Source organism: Borostomias antarcticus (genome assembly GCF_949987555.1).
Source record: "Borostomias antarcticus genome assembly, chromosome: 27".
Taxonomy (NCBI): domain Eukaryota; kingdom Metazoa; phylum Chordata; class Actinopteri; order Stomiiformes; family Stomiidae; genus Borostomias; species Borostomias antarcticus.
In genome coordinates, this window is record NC_140260.1 from 802012 (window position 1) to 813891 (window position 11880).

An 11880-nucleotide genomic window follows, 5' to 3' on the forward strand; every position below is an offset into this window, starting at 1 on the left:
AGTTTGCTTATTTCTGTTTTAAACAAACAAAATATATTGCAATATATATCGCAAAAAAAAATGCATCGCTGCAATGTATGTTTTTGTCAATATCGCCCAGCCCTAATTAAGACCACATGACAATACCAGAGACTTGGTCAGGAGTCATTAAGACCACCAAATAACAGGTATGGTGAGGGTCAGATAGCCTGAATCCCCCCCATGACAAACAAAACCATGTTACACAAATATTTCAAACCTGTTAACATTTGTAGGAGATGTGAAGTTCCTTTACCAAATGAATGAGACTTCTCAAGACAAGTGATATGAATTGTAATACGTTTTTTTGAAGCTCAAATGTAACATTTTCAAGTGAAGTAGGTTTGTATACATTCGAACAATGTGAAAGGGACATACCTTGCTTGTTTTTTTGGTTTACTGTATCTATTAAATGGTGTAAAAATCCAGCAGTTACATTCTCCAGGTGTTGTCTTCCTCCTCAAGTTTGCTCTCTAAGTGCCAGTGAAGGGTGGAGCTTACCTGCCACTGGCCCCTCCCTCTCCCTGTAGCTAACATCCACATAAGCACATCCAACTCTGCATATCACTGATACTTCATTCAACTACCTGATAACTAATAATTTCACTTAACTTTGGTCACACACACACAACTAATCTAAACCTTGGCCATTATTCCTTTGCCTTGTACCAAATATGGCCTGAAGATGTATTTTGATTCTTATGAAAGTATTGTCTTTGAGCCAGTGTTAATTAATGAGATAATCAAACTATGAGAGCCAATGCATGTCTCAATTCACTTGGGTGTTTTATCCAGGGTATATTTCTCCCCTGTTTTGCAAACATTGAGAAACATTTGACTCAGCCTCTCTAATACAAGAAAACATGCCTGAAGCCATTCGACTATTCAGGTATTCTTCCCTAGAATTGTTGATGCTTGTAATAACTAAACCAAGCATGTGATGCTAATAAATACCTGCAGTGAAGCCAACTACCCAAATCAAACCAATTCACTTCGGCCCTCTCCTCACTGGGGTGACTAAGTGGGTCCCTCAGCAGTTGAACATGCACCTACATGCACCTAACATTCAACCTGACATCCAATCCCGCTCAGAAGAAGCCCACTGTTTACTCAACCCCATCTATCTTTCAGCATTACCTTTCCATGTTGGACCTTCACTGTCTGACAATGTCTGACAACACCATCGTGTTTGAGGGAATGATGGAGCCTTTCAGAATGCGCCTGCGGGCGCTTTGTCCCAAACACAAAGACTCTGAGAGGAGGGATGAGTTCTCCACCATCATGTCACTCAAACCGAATTCCATACTTTCCATTTCCCAAAGTATTCCAATGTTGTTTTTTTTGTGTGGGTGGCACACGCACCAAAGATAGCAAATGTCCATCCCGTTGTTGACCTGCATTTCTATGTTGCAACCACAAGAGGCAGTGGTCCCAGCACATCAAAATAAAACCACTACAACATTGCGCAATATCAAGTTCCTCATTGCGCAATATCAAGTTGCTCGGTAGCATAGTGCAGGGGTTCCCAGCCTGCCTTCCCCAGAGCCTCCCCTGGGAATTTGCGACCCCCCCCCCCCCTCCCTCCAAAAAAAATACATCTCTGTGAACGTCCAGCAGTCTGTGTGTTCATATGTGCGCAAATTCCATCAGGTGTTAGTTAGGGTACAATGAAGCCAGTGTAGCAGTAATACTAATGTTGACGCTATTCATAGTCTCAGTTAATTTGTTGAGTTTATATGGTATTGTAGTTTATATAGTATTGTAGTTTATATGGTATTGTAGTTTATATGGTATTGTAGTGCCGTAAATACAAGGCTTTTTGACCCTTCATCAAATATGATCATGTATTTTGTTAAAATTGTTGTGTGATATGTCAATAAAAGTCTTTGTCTAGCTAATATTAAGGCCTCAAATTTTCTGGGCCCTGGCACCCCCCCCCCCCCACCCTGCAATTGAGGGGGACCCGGACCCCAGGTTGGGGAACCCTGGCATAGTGGATAGGGCGTCCGCCCCCTATGACAAAGGTTGAGTTCAAGTCACGGTGTGGATCATATTTTGTCACTGGATGTTATAGAAGCTACGTAAAAATGTGGTTACCTGGTGGTGCTGATGTCAGTTATTGAATTTATGTGCAGTAATTTAATATTTTAAATACTGTTTTGAAATTATACCTACAGTATAGGTGTCTCAATAATTACCCATTATATATTAGGCGATACTTTGCATGTATTTACCAGGTAAATGTTTAGTAATTGGGGGACTATGACAGGAAGGGTTACCCAAAACATTTTTCAGAGTAAGTAAATTTAGCAATAGAAACCCATAAGCCTAGGGCCAATGGGCCTAGGATACAGACAATAAACTACTGGTGGAATGGTGGTGGAGCATCCATCAGGGAGCCGCTGTAGGTCCGCTAGTCTTGTGTTATATTCCGCCGGAGGTCCGCCAACTCATCCATCGGGGAGCCGCTGTAGGTCCGCTAGCCTTGTGTTATCTGGGTTCATCCCTTACCTTTGTCTAGAAACAGAAGTTGAACCAATTGTAGCAAAATAGCTAACATTACAGGCAGTGGCGGGGATCCATATCCAACTTTGGGGGGGACATTTACATTGAAATTTTGCAAGAGTATTTTTTTGGGGGGGGCATCTTCCTACAAGGCTGTATGGTCATTTGAATGCCACTACCCCAATCTAAATATTGACCCCCCCAGGATCCCCTCCCCTGGTTACAGGAATCATCAGTGTAACTGCTTTAGCCACTGACCGCTACCATTAATGTTATGGAAGCTGCTGCTAGTTGTTGTGAGCTCATGAGCTAACTGGCTATCTCACTCTTATTGTGCTGGATTAGCATTGGAAGCATTGGAACTGATGTGTCCAGGTGACAAGACCTAACATTATTTCATGTCATTTCAATTCACAGCTATTTCAGTGGCATGACTAGCTTCCGTCCTACCAGTCCTGAACAGAAACAAGCCAGCCACGCACATAGGGGTGGCTGTAGCTCAGTTGTTAGAGCGGGTTGTTCAGTGATTGAAGGGTCAGTGGTTCGAATCCCAGCTCCGACTGTCCACATGTCTAAGTGTCCTTGAGCAAGACACCTAACCCCAAATTGCTCCTAATGAGCAGGTTAGCACCTTGCATGGCAGCTACCGTGAATGTGTGTGTGAATAGGTGAATGAGAGGCCATTGTAAAGCGCTTTGGGTGCCGCTAAGGTGGAAAAGCGCTATATAAGTGCAGTCCATTTACCATAAGCCAGGCTGGACCTGGTCTGTTTTTTTTGTTGCAGGTCAGTCATGTGTGATGAGGCTATATTGCATGGAGAGCTATGTTGCATGGAGAGCAACCAGGTGAGTTGTGAGTGTGAAGTGTTTGGTTGCTAGATTGTTACTTGACCTGTAGAGTGAAGATACTTCCGAAGGCCACTGGGTGGCAGCAGCTGTACAGTATAATTAAACTTTTTATTTATTTTTTATAAAAAAAAGGGTCAGGGCTAGGAAAAATTCATGTTTACAATATCATTGATAGTGGAGATTGGAATTGGTTATGAATTGAACGCATCTGTCAGGGTCATACCATCTGCCTGCCTGTCTGTCTGTCTGTCTGTCTGTCTGTCTGTCTGTCTGTCTGTCTGTCTGTCTGTCTGTCTATCTATCATCTATCTGTCTACATACATTAGTTATACATACACCTGTTATGTTATCTATGGGGACGGCACGTAGCTCAGGAGGTAGAGCAGCCGGCTGGGATCTCAAGGTCCTCGGTTCCATCCCAGCTAGTGGGGGACAGTACCTAGTACTGTCCCTCACGGTGGTGTAGTACCTGTAGTACCTAGTACATACTGTCCCTCACGGTGGTGTAGTACCTAGTACTGTCCCTCACGGTGGTGTAGTACCTGTAGTACCTAGTACATACTGTCCCTCACGGTGGTGTAGTACCTAGTACTGTCCCTCACGGTGGTGTAGTACCTTTAGTACCTAGTACTGTCCCTCACGGTGGTGTAGTACCTGTAGTACCTAGTACTGTCCCTCACGGTGGTGTAGTAGCTGTAGTACCTAGTACTGTCCCTCACGGTAGTGTAGTACCTGTAGTACCTAGTACCGTCCCTCACGGTGGTGTAGTACCTGTACTACCTAGTACTGTCCCTCACGGTGGTGTAGTACCTGTAGTACCTAGTACTGTCCCTCACGGTGGTGTACTACCTAGTACTGTCCCTCACGGTGGTGTAGTACCTGTAGTACCTAGTACTGTCCCTCACGGTGGTGTAGTACCTGTAGTACCTAGTACTGTGCCTCACGGTGGTGTAGTACCTGTAGTACCTAGTACTGTCCCTCACGGTGGTGTAGTACCTAGTACTGTCCCTCACGGTGGTGTAGTACCTGTAGTACCTAGTACTGTGCCTCACGGTGGTGTAGTACCTGTAGTACCTAGTACTGTCCCTCACGGTGGTGTAGTACCTAGTACTGTCCCTCACGGTGGTGTAGTACCTGTAGTACCTAGTACTGTCCCTCACGGTGGTGTAGTACCTGTACTACCTAGTACTGTCCCTCACGGTGGTGTAGTACCCAGTACTGTCCCTCACGGTGGTGTAGTACCTGTACTACCTAGTACTGTCCCTCACGGTGGTGTAGTACCTAGTACTGTCCCTCACGGTGGTGTAGTACCTGTACTACCTAGTACTGTCCCTCACGGTGGTGTAGTACCTGTAGTACCTAGTACCGTCCCTCACGGTGGTGTAGTACCTGTACTACCTAGTACTGTCCCTCACGGTGGTGTAGTACCTGTAGTACCTAGTACTGTCCCTCACGGTGGTGTAGTACCTGTAGTACCTAGTACTGTCCCTCACGGTGGTGTAGTACCTAGTACTGTCCCTCACGGTGGTGTAGTACCTGTAGTACCTAGTACTGTCCCTCACGGTGGTGTAGTACCTAGTACTGTCCCTCACGGTGGTGTAGTACCTAGTACTGTCCCTCACGGTGGTGTAGTACCTTTAGTACCTAGTACTGTCCCTCACGGTGGTGTAGTACCTGTAGTACCTAGTACTGTCCCTCACGGTGGTGTAGTACCTGTAGTACCTAGTACTGTCCCTCACGGTGGTGTAGTACCTGTAGTACCTAGTACTGTCCCTCACGGTAGTGTAGTACCTGTAGTACCTAGTACCGTCCCTCACGGTGGTGTAGTACCTGTACTACCTAGTACTGTCCCTCACGGTGGTGTAGTACCTGTAGTACCTAGTACTGTCCCTCACGGTGGTGTAGTACCTAGTACTGTCCCTCACGGTGGTGTAGTACCTGTAGTACCTAGTACTGTCCCTCACGGTGGTGTAGTACCTGTACTACCTAGTACTGTCCCTCACGGTGGTGTAGTACCCAGTACTGTCCCTCACGGTGGTGCAGTACCTGTACTACCTAGTACTGTCCCTCACGGAGGTGTAGTACCTAGTACTGTCCCTCACGGTGGTGTAGTACCTGTAGTACCTAGTACCGTCCCTCACGGTGGTGTAGTACCTGTACTACCTAGTACTGTCCCTCACGGTGGTGTAGTACCTGTAGTACCTAGTACTGTCCCTCACGGTGGTGTAGTACCTGTAGTACCTAGTACTGTCCCTCACGGTGGTGTAGTACCTAGTACTGTCCCTCACGGTGGTGTAGTACCTGTAGTACCTAGTACTGTCCCTCACGGTGGTGTAGTACCTAGTACTGTCCCTCACGGTGGTGTAGTACCTGTAGTACCTAGACCATACTGTCCCTCACGGTGGTGTAGTACCTAGTACTGTCCCTCACGGTGGTGTAGTACCTTTAGTACCTAGTACTGTCCCTCACGGTGGTGTAGTACCTGTAGTACCTAGTACTGTCCCTCACGGTGGTGTAGTAGCTGTAGTACCTAGTACTGTCCCTCACGGTAGTGTAGTACCTGTAGTACCTAGTACCGTCCCTCACGGTGGTGTAGTACCTGTACTACCTAGTACTGTCCCTCACGGTGGTGTAGTACCTGTAGTACCTAGTACTGTCCCTCACGGTGGTGTACTACCTAGTACTGTCCCTCACGGTGGTGTAGTACCTGTAGTACCTAGTACTGTCCCTCACGGTGGTGTAGTACCTGTAGTACCTAGTACTGTGCCTCACGGTGGTGTAGTACCTGTAGTACCTAGTACTGTCCCTCACGGTGGTGTAGTACCTAGTACTGTCCCTCACGGTGGTGTAGTACCTGTAGTACCTAGTACTGTGCCTCACGGTGGTGTAGTACCTGTAGTACCTAGTACTGTCCCTCACGGTGGTGTAGTACCTAGTACTGTCCCTCACGGTGGTGTAGTACCTGTAGTACCTAGTACTGTCCCTCACGGTGGTGTAGTACCTGTACTACCTAGTACTGTCCCTCACGGTGGTGTAGTACCCAGTACTGTCCCTCACGGTGGTGTAGTACCTGTACTACCTAGTACTGTCCCTCACGGTGGTGTAGTACCTAGTACTGTCCCTCACGGTGGTGTAGTACCTGTACTACCTAGTACTGTCCCTCACGGTGGTGTAGTACCTCTAGTACCTAGTACCGTCCCTCACGGTGGTGTAGTACCTGTACTACCTAGTACTGTCCCTCACGGTGGTGTAGTACCTGTAGTACCTAGTACTGTCCCTCACGGTGGTGTAGTACCTGTAGTACCTAGTACTGTCCCTCACGGTGGTGTAGTACCTAGTACTGTCCCTCACGGTGGTGTAGTACCTGTAGTACCTAGTACTGTCCCTCACGGTGGTGTAGTACCTAGTACTGTCCCTCACGGTGGTGTAGTACCTAGTACTGTCCCTCACGGTGGTGTAGTACCTTTAGTACCTAGTACTGTCCCTCACGGTGGTGTAGTACCTGTAGTACCTAGTACTGTCCCTCACGGTGGTGTAGTACCTGTAGTACCTAGTACTGTCCCTCACGGTGGTGTAGTACCTGTAGTACCTAGTACTGTCCCTCACGGTAGTGTAGTACCTGTAGTACCTAGTACCGTCCCTCACGGTGGTGTAGTACCTGTACTACCTAGTACTGTCCCTCACGGTGGTGTAGTACCTGTAGTACCTAGTACTGTCCCTCACGGTGGTGTAGTACCTAGTACTGTCCCTCACGGTGGTGTAGTACCTGTAGTACCTAGTACTGTCCCTCACGGTGGTGTAGTACCTGTACTACCTAGTACTGTCCCTCACGGTGGTGTAGTACCCAGTACTGTCCCTCACGGTGGTGCAGTACCTGTACTACCTAGTACTGTCCCTCACGGAGGTGTAGTACCTAGTACTGTCCCTCACGGTGGTGTAGTACCTGTAGTACCTAGTACCGTCCCTCACGGTGGTGTAGTACCTGTACTACCTAGTACTGTCCCTCACGGTGGTGTAGTACCTGTAGTACCTAGTACTGTCCCTCACGGTGGTGTAGTACCTGTAGTACCTAGTACTGTCCCTCACGGTGGTGTAGTACCTAGTACTGTCCCTCACGGTGGTGTAGTACCTGTAGTACCTAGTACTGTCCCTCACGGTGGTGTAGTACCTAGTACTGTCCCTCACGGTGGTGTAGTACCTGTAGTACCTAGTACTGTCCCTCACGGTGGTGTAGTACCTGTACTACCTAGTACTGTCCCTCACGGTGGTGTAGTACCCAGTACTGTCCCTCACGGTGGTGTAGTACCTGTACTACCTAGTACTGTCCCTCACGGTGGTGTAGTACCTAGTACTGTCCCTCACGGTGGTGTAGTACCTGTACTACCTAGTACTGTCCCTCACGGTGGTGTAGTACCTGTAGTACCCAGTACTGTCCCTCACGGTGGTGTAGTACCTGTATTACCTAGTACTGTCCCTCACGGTGGTGTAGTACCTGTAGTACCCAGTACTGTCCCTCACGGTGGTGTAGTACCTAGTACTGTCCCTCACGGTAGTGTAGTACCTGTAGTACCTAGTACTGTCCCTCACGGTGGTGTAGTACCTGTAGTACCTAGTACTGTCCCTCACAGTGGTGTAGTACCTGTACTACCTAGTACTGTCCCTCACGGTGGTGTAGTACCTGTAGTACCCAGTACTGTCCCTCACGGTGGTGTAGTACCTGTAGTACCTAGTACTGTCCCTCACGGTGGTGTAGTACCTGTAGTACCTAGAACTGTCCCTCACGGTGGTGTAGTACCTGTAGTACCTAGTACTGTCCCTCACGGTGGTGTAGTACCTAGTACTGTCCCTCACGGTGGTGTAGTACCTGTAGTACCCAGTACTGTCCCTCACGGTGGTGTAGTACCTAGTACTGTCCCTCACGGTGGTGTAGTACCTGTAGTACCCAGTACTGTCCCTCACGGTGGTGTAGTACCTAGTACTGTCCCTCACGGTGGTGTAGTACCTGTAGTACCCAGTACTGTCCCTCACGGTGGTGTAGTACCTAGTACTGTCCCTCACGGTGGTGTAGTACCTGTAGTACCTAGTATTGTCCCTCACGGTGGTGTAGTACCTAGTACTGTCCCTCACGGTGGTGTAGTACCTGTAGTACCCAGTACTGTCCCTCACGGTGGTGTAGTACCTAGTACTGTCCCTCACGGTGGTGTAGTACCTGTAGTACCCAGTACTGTCCCTCACGGTGGTGTAGTACCTAGTACTGTCCCTCACGGTGGTGTAGTACCTGTAGTACCTAGTGTTGTCCCTCACGGTGGTGTAGTACCTAGTACTGTCCCTCATGGTGGTGTAGTACCTGTAGTACCCAGTACTGTCCCTCACGGTGGTGTAGTACCTAGTACTGTCCCTCACGGTGGTGTAGTACCCAGTACCGTCCCTCACGGTGGTGTAGTACCTAGTACTGTCCCTCACGGTAGTGTAGTACCTGTAGTACCTAGTACTGTCCCTCACGGTGGTGTAGTACCTGTAGTACCTAGTACTGTCCCTCACGGTGGTGTAGTACCTGTAGTACCTAGTACTGTCCCTCACGGTGGTGTAGTACCTGTAGTACCTAGTACTGTCCCTCACGGTGGTGTAGTACCTGTAGTACCTAGTACTGTCCCTCACGGTGGTGTAGTACCTGTATTACCTAGTACTGTCCCTCACGGTGGTGTAGTACCTGTATTACCTAGTACTGTCCCTCACAGTGGTGTAGTACCTGTACTACCTAGTACTGTCCCTCACAGTGGTATAGTACCTGTAGTACCTAGTACTGTCCCTCACGGTGGTGTAGTACCTAGTACTGTCCCTCACGGTGGTGTAGTACCCAGTACTGTCCCTCACAGTGGTGTAGTACCTGTACTACCTAGTACTGTCCCTCACGGTGGTATAGTACCTGTAGTACCTAGTACTGTCCCTCACGGTGGTATAGTACCTGTAGTACCTAGTACTGTCCCTCACGGTGGTATAGTACCTGTAGTACCTAGTACTGTCCCTCACGGTAGTGTAGTACCCAGTACCGTCCCTCACGGTGGTGTAGTACCTGTAGTACCTAGTGAGGTCTCGGGTTCTCTCTGTGTGGAGTCTGCTTGTTCTCCCCGTGTTTCCTCTCAAAAGAAACCAATAAGAAAAAGAAGAACAGATTCTCTTCAGATCAATTTGGTTCCCAGGCGCCATGAACGATGGCTGCCCACTGCCCCTGGAGAAGGACAGCTTGGATGGGAGAAATGTAGGGAACAATTTCCATCGGCGACCACAAAAGATGTGTGTGTGTGTGTGTGTGTGTATGTGTGTGTGTGTGTGTGTGTGTGTGTGTGTGTTACGCATGGCCAAATGAAGACCTCTCGAGGTCCAGAAAAAATAAAGTAGTTTCACCTACGGCTTACAACACTTTATAATAACTGCACACTATGAAGCATTATTTAACATAATTCATCATATAAGGCGTTGTTCCTACATTCATACACATTAGTAATTACACTGTTATGCATGTTTTATTCGTGAATACTCAGATAATCTATAATGTGTTTAATGGTTGTATTTTCATACTTAATAAATTATGGATTCACCATTTCTAATTAAGTATTATATCAATAACAAACCAGTTACTTAGGAGTTGTTGATGGTTCCTATGATCATATCCATCTGCAATTGGGTCCTACAATACCTCTACCATCTACCCTTCAGCAGGACCGGGCCTGTCTCTGGACCCTCCCCTGACCGGGCCTGTCTCTGGACCGTACCCTGACCTGTCCTGTCTCTGGACCCTCCCCTCCCCTGACCGGGCCTGTCTCTGGACCCTCCCCTGACCGGGCCTGTCTCTGGACCCTCCCCTGACCGGGCCTGTCTCTGGACCCTGACCGGGCCTGTCTCTGGACCCTCCCCTGACCGGGCCTGTCTCTGGACCCTGACCGGGCCTGTCTCTGGACCCTGACCGGGCCTGTCTCTGGACCCTCCCCTGGCCTGTCCTGTCTCTGGACCCTCCCCTGACCTGACCGGGCCTGTCTCTGGACCCTCCCCTCCCCTGACCGGGCCTGTCTCTGGACCCTCCCCTGACCGGGCCTGTCTCTGGACCCTGACCGGGCCTGTCTCTGGACCCTCCCCTGACCGGGCCTGTCTCTGGACCCTGACCGGGCATGTCTCTGGACCCTGACCGGGCCTGTCTCTGGACCCTCCCCTGACCGGGCCTGTCTCTGGACCCTCCCCTGGCCTGTCCTGTCTCTGGACCCTGACCGGGCCTGTCTCTGGACCCTGACCGGGCCTGTCTCTGGACCCTGACCGGGCCTGTCTCTGGACCCTGACCGGGCCTGTCTCTGGACCCTCCCCTGACCGGGCCTGTCTCTGGACACTGACAATGGAGACATATGCCTAAGAAGGAAAAAGACAGACCGGAGGAGATGGAACCTGGTCAAGGAAGCAGCTCCAGACTTGACTGTGCCTGGGTTCAAACCCCTTCACTACACCTCCTGGGCTCAAACCCCTTCACTACACCTCCTGGGCTCAAACCCCTTCACTACATCTCCTGGGCTCAAACCCCTTCACTACATCTCCTGGGCTCAAACCCCTTCACTACATCTCCTGGGCTCAAACCCCTTCACTACATCTCCTGGGCTCAAACCCCTTCACTACATCTCCTGGGCTCAAACCCCTTCACTACACCTCCTGGGCTCAAACCCCTTCACTACACCTCCTGGGCTCAAACCCATTCACTACACCTCCTGGGCTCAAACCCCTTCACTACACCTCCTGGGCTCAAACCCCTTCACTACATCTCCTGGGATCAAACCCCTTCACTACATCTCCTGGGCTCAAACCCCTTCACTACACCTCCTGGGCTCAAACCCCTTCACTACACCTCCTGGGCTCAAACCCCTTCACTACATCTCCTGGGCTCAAACCCCTTCACTACACCTCCTGGGCTCAAACCCCTTCACTACATCTCCTGGGCTCAAACCCCTTCACTACATCTCCTGGGCTCAAACCCCTTCACTACACCTCCTGGGCTCAAACCCCTTCACTACACCTCCTGGGCTCAAACCCCTTCACTACATCTCCTGGGCTCAAACCCCTTCACTACATCTCCTGGTCTCAAACCCCTTCACTACATCTCCTGGGCTCAAACCCCTTCACTACACTTCCTGGGCTCAAACCCCTTCACTACACCTCCTGGGCTCAAACCCCTTCACTACACCTCCTGGGCTCAAACCCCTTCACTACACCTCCTGGGCTCAAACCCCTTCACTACATCTCCTGGGCTCAAACCCCTTCACTACACCTCCTGGGCTCAAACTCCTTCACTACATCTCCTGGGCTCAAACCCCTTCACTACACCTCCTGGGCTCAAACCCCTTCACTACATCTCCTGGGCTCAAACCCCTTCACTACACCTCCTGGGCTCAAACCCCTTCACTACATCTCCTGGGCTCAAACCCCTTCACTACATCTCCTGGGCTCAAACCCCTTCACTACATCTCTGGGG